The following is an 11,735-nucleotide window of genomic DNA, read 5'->3' as shown; positions in this document are numbered from 1 at the left end:
TGTAGATAAATATTTATGATAAAATCTTCATATTGTTATAGATAGATAAATGTAGGACCATAGCATGTAATCAAATAACTTGTATGAAAACTATAAAGTGACCTATATGTATGGTAAGCATAGAATAATAAAAGTAGACCTAAATATTGTATATATATATATATATATATATATATATATATATTTCTTATTTTTTTTCTCTCCCAAATACTCTGTAACAACAAAGTGTGGCGCACACTCGAGTTTTAAATATCAAATTACTTTATTCTTTGTCCCATGGCTTGACAAACGCGTTTCGGCCTTAATGGCCTTAGTCAATGTCAAGTATATATATATATATATCTATATACATAATTAATATACATATCTATACATAGAAATACACATATATAGAGACATACATATCACCAAATGAAATGCTTATATACAAAGAGATATGCTGTACATTTGTGTTTGAGTATGGTGGTTATGTAGGGAACTGCCAACTCTTGAGTAGTCTTCTGATGTAAAGATAGTTGTGGATCTTATGTTTAGGGATAGTGAGTTTCATAGTTTGGCTGCTTGAACAGAGAAGGATGTGCCACTTGTGGTTTTTTTCTTGTATGGTGGGATTTTGAGGCAAAGGGCCAGTATGGAGCAGAGGTTTCTTTGTTGAATGTATTTGGTGAATTTATTCCTGATGAAAAGCGGCCCTGTTCCATGCATTGCTTTGTGAGTGATACAAAGCAGCTACAATGTGAATCTTCAGGCTACCAGTAACCAATGTAGGTATCTTCAAGACAGGGTAGATGTGGCCTTGTGGCTGTACAAGTTGGAATAGTCTGGCAGCAAAGTTCTGAATCCAGTGTAGTTTTTTCATAGTTGATAAAGATGATCCGTGGTGAAGCCATTGGTGTAATCAAGTTTAGACAGTACAAGAGCGATAGCAGCCTGGACTTTGGGTAGAAATCCAAGGTGGGGGAAGATGTGTCGCAGAGTTTTCATAGTAATGAAGCTTGATCTTGCTCATTTGCCCACTTGGGCATTCATTGGTAGTTTGGAGTCCATGGTAATTCCATGGTTTCTTACTTCCTCAGATACTTTAGGAGGTGGTCCCAGATAGTCAAGCCAGGCAGCGAGTTGGATATAATTGTTCCAATCACCATGTGTGAGTATTTCTGTTTTGGAAGCATTCAATTTGAGATGGCTCCATATCCACTGATCAAAGGCTCTGAGGCAACTGAATATTTGTGAGTTTCCAATGTATTTGAGGCTACCCAGTTTAAGGAGCATTTGTGGGTCATCTGCATAGTTATAGCATGTGGACTGAAATCCAATCGATCATTGCTGGTAAAGATTCATGTTCAAAAGCATGGGTGAGATGATACAGTCTTGTGGGACCCCTGCTTTGTAAAGTACGGTTTGGATGAGAAAGGTAGCGAATGGATGACATTTATTCTGTTTTGAATGTAAGATGTAATCCAGTCGAGGGCAGTTCCCTCAGCCAACTACGTAGAGTCTTTGTTTTAGAGTGCCACGGTCAACTGTGTCAAAGGCAGCTGAGCGGTCCAAGAGAGGTTTTGCAGCAATCCCTTTCCAATATACTGTACTTTTAAGGAAATTTCAGATGGTAATTAGAGCATATTCTGTGCCCAATCCTGAATTGGAATCCTGTTTGGATGCAAGGGTGCCCGAGAAAAGTTGACAGAATATGGTGCCCATGGCTGAGATAGCATGAAATTACTTATGTGGGAGAGGATCCAGTCTCAAAGTAATGTAACAGGAGGTGTAAATGATACCCATTAACGAAGGGACCGCTTACTCCATTGATTGTGCCCAAAATGTCCACACTACTTTTGTAACCAAACGACTTATGTATCTACTGATGTTCTCAAATAATACCCCCTCTGCTATACTGGTGAGTGAATTGCGACAGTTGCATAAGAGAAAAACTTATAAAATATATATATTTTTTAAAAGAATGCATAGGTTGGAGTGTAGTGATATCAGGTTAGAAACTGTCTAGAAATGTGTCTCGGAATGTTGCATTGCTAGTTGGAGGTCTGTAAAGGAGAACTACATTACAGGAAGTTGATTTACGGTTGCATCTGGTGAAGAGGGCCTCACAACCTTGTATGGAAACGTCATCAGCTTTAGTAAGATGTATTGTTTGCTTAAATAGAACAGCTAGGCCACCTCCTCTTTTGCCTATACTATTTTTTGATAGTTTGATAGCCTATAGGAACAACTTCATGCAACCCTGGAGCCATGTCATCTCCCAACCATGATTCAGTTATGAAGAGAACGTTAGGTTGTGTGTCAGTGAGTAAGTCGTAGTTGCAATGCTTGTTTATAGAGAGTGATTGGGCATTTATTAGTAGGCAGTTTAGAGATTGTGTTTTGGTGGTGGTGGGACTGTTTCGTAGAAGAGTGAGCAGTAACTTGTAGCTGGTGTCATTAGTGCTGGTATTAGTTGGATGAGGATAGCAATATAATTTCTTCTCTGTATCTTATTCTTCATCCAGCAGGCTTAGAAGGCACATTGATGGGTTTGAAGGTGTAGGTAGTGGAGATGATGGTTGAGAGTGCGTTGGTAAGCTGTGTTGTTTTGGTAGAGTAGCCTTGTTGTGTAATAGGTATGGAGATGTAAAGCTGTGAAGAGTTGCATGTGGTTTATTTTATTTGCGCCTATTTAGGGTGGAAGGTTGATGAGTTAGCGGTGGTGGAACATGCAGGCCATGTTGTAAGACTCTGAATTGTGCAATGTATGAGAGGCGGCTGAAAGAGTTCTTGGGTTGGTGTATTTGTGTTAGGTGTGAGAGAAAAGAGAAAGCTTTGCAGTAAAGATAGTTAAGGGTGTTTATTATTTGTGTAGTCAGGATGGTGGAAGTGGGTGTATGTTTCAAGTTTGTGATTGAATGTATTATGCACTAGTGTGTGTGTGTGAGATTCTGTTGTGCTGGTGTGTGTGTTATGTTTTGTGTTTGTACAGTAGTGAGAGGAGATGATGTGGATTTCTGAGAAGGATTTGTATGTAAAGTATTGTTGGTGAGTGGAAGTTAAATGATAAAGGGGTGGTGATATATTTTGAAAAAGAGTGTATGTGGTGTGTGAGAGGGAATGGACAAGAGTTATGAGTGTTTGTGTTAGATTTGATAGCTGGAAGAGGTAATATGTGTGTTGTGGAGTGTAAGGATCGTATTGTTGTGTGTTTTTGGTAAAAAGAGGAGGAGAGAAGGGCGTGGCTAGCAGCCGATGATGGCGGCCGCTGCTTAGGGAGGCTCCCGGGAAGAAGCGGCTTCCCACATCAATCCGCGTCACATATCCTTCCCTCACCAGCTGGGTGGGGCGGACCAGACCCAGAGACCGTGCGGCTACCATTGCCGAAATTTTGGGAGCGGCAGAGGCTTCGCCGGGAGCAGAATCACCGATTGCACGTAGAGGAGGAGCTGGGCCTGCCTGCAGCGCTGCAGCCGCGGAGCCACAGAACGCCGGCAACCGACCGGAAGTGGCCTGGAGCCGGAGGAGGGGAGGCCGGAAGTGCCGGTGCGCCGGGTGAGTCGATCCGAGCACCCACGGAGCCCCATCCAGTGCCGTCGGGCCCTGGGGACGCTCGACTGCAGCCCTTGTCCTGCCCGGGCCCACGCGTTTCACCCGGAGGTGCAGACAGCGCCTCGGAGACATCGCTTTCCCGCTGCCCCCATCAAGATGCGACAGGGCCGGGTACCGGCCAGTTAATCTTCGCGGAGCCAGCAGAGAGGGGGCCAAGTGTATCGGGTGCAGCCACTTCATCGAGGGCGCCGGTAGGACCCCTGCTACCAGTTCCATTGACAGGGCGGGGGATCGGACACCATTGCACAGCAGAGGCACTGAGGAGGGGCGATCCACGAGGCCCACCATGAGGCCATAATCCGGAGTGCAGCTGGGGTGCAGATTCGGAGCACAACCGGCAAATAGCCGAGGAGTGGCGTCGGCAGGGGCGACAACCCCCCCCCCCCCCCTGGTGTGTACTTGCGAGGGGACGTCCTCGACTTCATTGTGTGTCCACCTGCGCGGACCGGCGCGACCGAAGGCACCCCTCCCCCCCTTTTTTTGGCGGGACCAGCCTACGCCATGACACACAGGGGCCCAAAAAACACCTCCGCCCAAGCCAAACTGGACAAGTTTGCGTACAACAGACAGTCACCTCCCCAGGAGCAACGAATATCGGCTGGTAAAGTGGCAGAGACGGATGGGGCAAAGAAGGCCACGCTTGATGACGTCCTGGCGGCGCTGGCCCAGGTGCAGGCGACGGTGGGTGCCACGGCGACTGAAGTCACCCTGATACGGGCGGATCTCCAAAAGATGAACGAAAGGGTCAAACAGGTTGAAGTGGTCACCAAGTCGCTGGTCGAGGATGTGGCCGAATTACAGACGGCGGTGGAACGACTGCAGGCGGATAACAAGCTGCTTAAAGACAAGTTGGATGACCAGGAAGGCCGTTCCAGACGTAACAATGTCCGTATTTTAGGTGTGCCGGAATCGGAAGACACGGGGGCACTAGACCTCTATGTGGAGGACTTAGTCAAGACCCGGCTACAACCTAAGGGGCTCTCGAACTTCTTTTCGGTTGAAAGGGCCCATCGAGTTCCGGGAGGAAAGCCCAAGACGGGAGGCACGCCGCGTCCAATACTGGCCAGGTTGTTCAATTTCCGCGACCGGGACGCCATTCTGCAGGCCGCAAGGGTGGCGCCGGCCATACAAATCCAAAACTCAAAGATTGCTTTCTTTCCGGATTACACGGCGGAAGTGGCCAGACGGAGGAGAACGTTCCTAGAAGTGAATAAGACCCTGAGAGAGAAGGAACTGCCGTACTCCATGTTATTCCCGGCTAAACTTCGAGTGGTCGCGGACAAAAAGGTGTGGTTTTTCGATAACCCTGAAACGGCCCGGGACTGGCTGGAGGGCTGGCACACTGTTGGGAGACAACGCAAGACGCATAGGCCGGATCACGATCGTAGGGGTGGCAGCAGAACGGACTCCCAGACGTCTGGTCGAGGAGAGAGACTGGAGCGGTCTCCGTCCCATGGATTTGAAGGAGGAGGTGGGGCCGAATGACTCCTACCCCGAACTCTGCATCACTAAAGTTTACTGACTCCCGATTTGAATTGCTGTTTGAACTGCTGCACGTAGACTCTGGCATGGCCGCCCCGACAGCCTACAGGGAGGCCGCCAGCCCGGGGAGACACTCTCCCCCCTACACGCAAGTACTCTGGTTATGGGAAGGGTGAAGCACTCTGCTTGGTTGGGGTGGCGGGCAGTTCGAAGTCCGTTTGGCAGGGGGGCAGGGAGGGGGGATTGTTCTGAACTGTTTTTGTTACTGTTAGGAATGTGTGCAAGCGGTCGGGGTCACTGCTTTAACCCTTGTGTGCGCCAGTGCATGTTGCTGGGGAAAGACAGCGATACTATGCCCCCGTAATGTTCCCTTCTTCTTTGCTGTGCAGGGGCACGGCCATGAATGCAATTCAGCCTTTCAACCGATGCACCCCGAACACTCTAAGCACTGATGGCTGATAATACTGGCCCGGTAGTGGACGTGGGGTCCACTGACTCACATTGCCCTCCCTTATGTTTAATGTCCTGGAATGTGAGAGGCTTGGGTGACAAGGTTAAACGGGGGTTGGTACTGACTGCAATTAAGCGCCAGCGACCAGCCTTGGCCCTGCTGCAAGAGACCCATTTGGTAGGGGGGGCAGCGAAAGCCCTGGACAGACGCGGCTATAAAATGTGGGTTCACTCTGAGTTTACGTCAGGATCCAGGGGGTCTGGTATATTGGTACAAAAGAACTCCCGATTCCTTCCCTTGTCGACTAAGACCGATGACCAGGGATGCTTCGCAGCCTTGCATGGGCAATGGGAGGGGAGGCTCTTCAATGTGGTGTCTGTATATATTCCACCAGCTTTGCAGTCGGTCCACCTCCCGAACCTGGGAGAATTCCTTTTGACTCTCCCCGAGGGTGAGATCATTCTAGGGGGAGATTTTAATGCTGTCATGGACGCGCAATTGGACAAACACCCCGCGCCTGCTCCACAGGGGGGGGACTCCTACTTCCGGCGCTTCGCGGCATCCATGGGTTTGACTGACATCTGGAGACACTTACACCCCAGCGCGCAACAATACACTTTCCACTCTACGGTGCATGGCAGCCTGTCGCGCATTGACTACTTCCTATCACTGGGGGAGGGCCTCCGCTATGTTGATGCAATGGGGATTCACCCGAGGGGGATTTCCGACCACTCACCACTCACATTGTCACTCTCCTCACAGACTAGTGCACGAAAACGCATTTACCCCATTAGTGCTACATACCTCAAGGTCCCACAGGTCCGTAAGGCTCTTACAAACACAACGAAGCAGTACTTCCTTGAAAACATACATTCGGTGCACTCCCCGGCAGTACTCTGGGAAGCCTACAAAACGGTTCTAAGAGGGCAAGCAATCAACTCCATCACGGGGCATAGAAGGCAGCTGTCGCGGGAACTGGACGAGCTGGAGGTGGCACTGCTGGAACAAACCGAAACCCATGAGAATAACCCCTCTCCCGCCGGCCTTCACGCCCTCACCCTCCAGCAACAATTATATGCTGATCACTTGCGTCAGCTGGTGAAGGGTCACTTAGCCGACACTCGTAATAGAATTTATGAGGTGGGAGAAAAAGCTGGAAAAATGCTGGCGTGGCTTGATAGGCGAGAGGGCAGCTTTAGGGGAATCCAAAGTCTGAAAGATGAGAGAGGGGTGATACATACGGATCCGCGGCAAATCACAGAGTTGCTGGCGACCCATTTTGAGCGAGTATACACCCCGGAGTGTGTGGTCACCGCTGAAAGGGCCAGGGCCCTCTTAGCTCCGATAGAGGTCCAGACGTTGTCACAAGAGGCCTCAGATGAGCTGGAGGCAGACATTACTGTCGATGAAATCCAGATGGCAATTAAGGCTCTACATCCGGGAAAAGCAATGGGCCCAAATGGCATACCCATTGAATGGTACCAAGCAATGCCTGAGACCCTCAGTGTGCATCTGTTAGGGATGTATGCGGATTGTCTGGAGGGGGGTCTCCTCCCGCCAGACCAGCGGGCAGCGACCATCGTGGCCATCCCCAAGCCCCACAAACCGCCGGATGAGTGTTCCTCCTATCGGCCTATCTCCTTACTTAACGCCGAAGCGAAGATATTGGCTAAACTCCTGGCACAAAGGCTCCTGCCCCATCTGTCGTCAATTATACATCCGGACCAGTCCGGTTTTATGCCACATAGAAACACCTCACTAAATCTACGGCGGTTACACGGGATATTGGCTAGGGCGGACACTATCGACACGCCAGCAGTGATTTTGGCCCTGGACGCCAAAATGGCTTTTGATCTGGTGGAGTGGGAATACCTGTTTGAAACATTGAGCCGTTTGGGATTCGGCCCTCGCTTCATTGCATGGGTCAAACTACTGTACACCGACCCGGTGGCGCAGGTGGTGGCTAACGGCCATATATCACGTACATTTCCGTTGGGGAGGGGCACACGACAGGGGTGCCCTCTTTCGCCCCTGCTGTTTGCAATCTCTTTGGAACCTCTTGCGACCCTTCTGAGAACCTCACCGCTTCTCAGGGGCATAAGGTGGAGGGGGGGATGGGAAGACCGTCTGTCATTATATGCAGATGATATGCTGCTTTACCTGACAGACCCTGTGGATGGGGTGCAGGCGTTGCTAAATATCTGTGATACGTATGGCAGCGTTTCTGGCTATGCGTTGAATTGGACCAAATCTGAGCTGTACGTCTTGCGGGGCCCGGCCCCGATTCTGTCCGACACGTGCCCGCTGAAGCAGGCGGGCTCTTCCTTTAAATACCTAGGGATCCACGTCACCAGAGATCGGGTTGAATTTGTAGATAAAAACTTGAAACCCCACCTGGACAGGCTGAAACGAGATGTCAAATTCTGGTCTGACCTGCCGCTGACACTCTTGGGCAGGGCAGCGCTCTATAAGATGATGGCACTGCCGCGTTTCTTGTATGTCCTCGAAAATACACCCTATCCCGTGACACCACGATTCTTCCAGAAAGTAGCTGCTCTAGTCTCGACCCTTCTGTGGGGTAACCTCCCTGCGCGCGTGGCGCAATCGAAGCTGCATAGGGATTGGTACGATGGAGGTATTGCACTGCCAAATCTTAAGTTGTACTACTGGGCTGCACACCTGAAGCCAATAAACCAATGGATTCACGCCCCGCATACCGAACCTGCCTTCCAGTTGGATAGGGATCAGTTGGGCATGGATACCTTGCTGGGTCCGTTGTACGACCGCCGTAAGGTACGGGCCTTAGTGGGCCCCACTAAATTAACTGTTCAATTATGGCACACGGCGACAGCGGCACTGGGTTGGAAGGGGAGGCTCACCAGGTTGACTCCGCTATGGGACTCGCGGGCACTAGGTAATATGAGGAACACTAAGGGTTTTGAGCACTGGGACACGATAGGCATTTCCACGGTGGGTGACTTATGGGAGAGGAATACTGTGATACCCTTCGACCGCTTAAAAGAATTGTATGGTTTGGGTGACAGGGAGCTTTATAGATACATTCAAATACGACATGCATTGCTCGCGGCCCTACCCCCCGACACATCTCTGCCCGAATCCTCGCCTCTGGAGGACCGCCTCCTCACTGACTACATGCTAGAAAGGGCGACGTCGCTCACGTACCGTAAATTGCTTAATAACTCCCCGGATCCAACACTCCAACTCAAAGGGAAATGGGAAGAGGACGTAGGGGACATGGATGAACATGAATGGAATGCAGCTCTTGGATCCCCCAAAGAGGTGGGCATCTCAGCGCGTATGCGCCTAGTGCAGTTCAAGGTACTGCACAGGGTTTATTACACGAGGTACATGCTACACCGCATACATAGGGCGCCACATCCATATTGCCTCCGTGGGTGTGGGGAGGAGGGCACTTTTTTCCACACTATATGGGAATGTCCCAGGATACAGGAATATTGGAAACAAATACTACGTACGATCTCCCAAACACTGAATCGGTCCCTGCTGCCCGACCCGCGGAGGTGCTTACTTAACATTTGGGAACCCACTGACCTGTCTAGGTATGAACAACTCTGGGTCACGGTGGGGTTAATGATGGCAAAGCGAGACATAGCACAGCGATGGGGGGTGGCAGACCTCCCGTCCAAATCCCAATGGTGTCTACACATGGATGCGGTGATGGTGACCGAGAGGGCGGTGTACTCCGGTCGAGCCTGCCCGAGGAAATGGAACAAAGTGTGGCTGAAATGGAATGGTTACAGGGGGGACATTTGTGATCCTTTGGAAGAAGACGAACCAGAGGACTCTGGCGATGAGGAAGAGGGGGGGTGACCTGGGTTGCAGTGGATGGGCAGGAGAGCGATCGGGGCTATTGCATGCGTCCCCTCTTTCGACATGCTGAATGGGGAGGAGGGTGGACGGAAATGGGGGGTGACCTGGGGCACTAGCACACTGGAGCAAGGGGAGGGAATATGCCTCTCCCGAGAGGAACTGCGTTGACCTAAGTCGGATCGTACTATCATTCCTACTGTTTTAGGTTTGGAGTTTGTTGTTTTTCAAAAAAGACAAAATGCCACCAAAACCACTTCTAACGTTGATAATGCTGTATCGAATGCACTTTTACTGTGTAATATGCTCTTCTGGACACTTGACAACAATGTTGCTTTCTTCATTACATTGCAAATTTGAATCATGTCTAACTTACACGATATAGCGGCCGGCCCGTGGGGTTGTAGGCGATCCGCTGTGTAATATGCTAAGTGCAATAAAGGTTTTGGAAAAAAAAAAAAAAAAAAAAAAGAGGAGGAGACTGTTGGTGAATGAAAAGATGTAGAGCTGAGTTTAGGTTTGGTGGTGACAGAAAGGGGTATGTTAAGAATAAGTCGAGGGTAAAGCTGGTGCTTTGTATAAACATTGCGTGTGTGTCTGGATGTATTAAAGATATGTATAGTGTAGCTTTGTGTTGTGTTGTTGATGTGTGGATTTGTTAGTGGTGTAGGACAGAGTGGTGTTTTGTGTGTGAGTGGTGTTGCCATTGTGTGGTAGTTAGGGTAGAGGGAAGCATAGGTGGTGTTTGTGGGGTTTTGTAGTGGTTACTGAGTTAATAAAATGTGGTTAGGGTTTGTTTGTATTAGACGAGTAGAGTTCATTTGCTGCGAATGTGTTAATATGTTTGTGGATGTAGTTTAACACGTTGAATGCTATGGGAATTCCCCTGCTGTGCTGGGATTCCTGGATCTTCATGCTTTCATGACGAGCTGGGCTCGTCATCAGCGTGCGAGGAGGCTACTTCATGACGAGCCCAGCTCGTCATGAGCGTGGAAGGGGTTAAGGTGGGAACTGGTGAATGGGCAGCATTTCTGGCCCTTGTCCTGACCTTGCCCGAACAAGCCTAAACAGGCAGCTTTCCTTTTCCTATCCACCCTTAGCCTGGGCTGAGACACCCTGAGCCCTAAGCTAAGTAGCCCTAGTGATCAGGTAACACCTTTGGCCAATGGGATCCCTAACAAATCAGAACACTAACCCTAAGCCCTAGGACCAATAGAAGACCAAGCCCTTACAACCAATTACAGCTCTAGCCCTATCAGCCAATAACACTAACCCTAAGTCCGATAGGAACCCTAGCTCCGGTAATCAATCAGAACCCCAGACATATCAGCTAACTGGAACCCTAACCCTTAGCCCTATGTCCAATAGAAGGTTCTCTTCCAGAAAAAACTGAAAACTGTAGAGTTTTGTGCCCTAGCTCGGGGGACACACCATTGGGTGTAACCATGCGCTTTACAAATGCTATCATTATTATTATCATAGAAACCCTAGATCTATGAACCAATCACCTTCAAATAAGCCTTAGCACAGTATAGGGGAAATTGGAGAGAAATGTAAACAGTCACGGGCAGGTAAAACCACAGTTTTAAAGTACAAACCCATAAACCAAGAGGTAAATGTAAACAGTCCGGGGCGGTAAAACAGTAGTCTTACAGTACAATGCCCACAAACCTAGACGTAAATTTAAGCAGCCACAGGTAGAGGAAAGAGCACTTTTACAGTTTCAATAATGCACAGCACAAAGTCTGTCTTCTTACCACCTTCTGGTCTTTTGCTCACTGGGCTGTTGGGGAACAGAGAAGCTGGGGCCAATAAAATGGAGGTGGCTGTGTTGGGGTTTCCTCCACAAACTTTAAGAGGCCTGGGCAGTTGCGAGAGGAGAGCTTATGGTTGCTTGGGAGCTGGAGGGCTAATCAGCAAGCACAGGCTGCTGAGCTGGGGGGATTGGAGCTGCTCCTCAAGTCAGTTTCCTTTGTGACAGACAGGCTCAATCCTCTTCAGGTAGGAGCCAATCTAAGCCACTAAAATACTGATTTTCGCACACATAAACAGCTCCCTCTTCTAGCCAAATATGAGTGCTACATACACTTTCCAAAAACTGTTTAAACCCTAAAAGAAGATTTAAACGGTCTAAAAGCACCCTCTGCTTAGCCTCTGAGGTGTATTTGCCTTTTTCCCTTGCTAAGACAAAAGGGAGCTGGAGGTGGATTGCCTTCAGCCTTAGCACAGTATAGGGAAAACAAGGAGAGAAATGCAAGTAGTCACAGGCAGGTAAAACAGCAGTTTTAAAGTACACAGCCCACAAACCAATAGAATATCAGTCAAAGTTCATTCTTGAGTATTGACTTGGACAGGATTGGAT

General features: G+C 49.1%; 1 protein-coding gene across 2 annotated transcripts in view; it reads left to right on the top strand.

Annotated features, from left to right (window-relative positions):
* The window catches only part of CEP162 (centrosomal protein 162), a 977,479-nt gene that overhangs the window by 349,047 nt on the left and 616,697 nt on the right, over positions 1–11,735 (top strand). The window lies entirely within an intron of this gene.

This window comes from Lissotriton helveticus, chromosome 6 (assembly GCF_964261635.1).
Source record: "Lissotriton helveticus chromosome 6, aLisHel1.1, whole genome shotgun sequence".
Lineage (NCBI taxonomy): Eukaryota > Metazoa > Chordata > Amphibia > Caudata > Salamandridae > Lissotriton > Lissotriton helveticus.
Note: the sequence above shows the minus strand (reverse complement) of the source record. Positions and strands in the feature narration are given on the sequence as shown.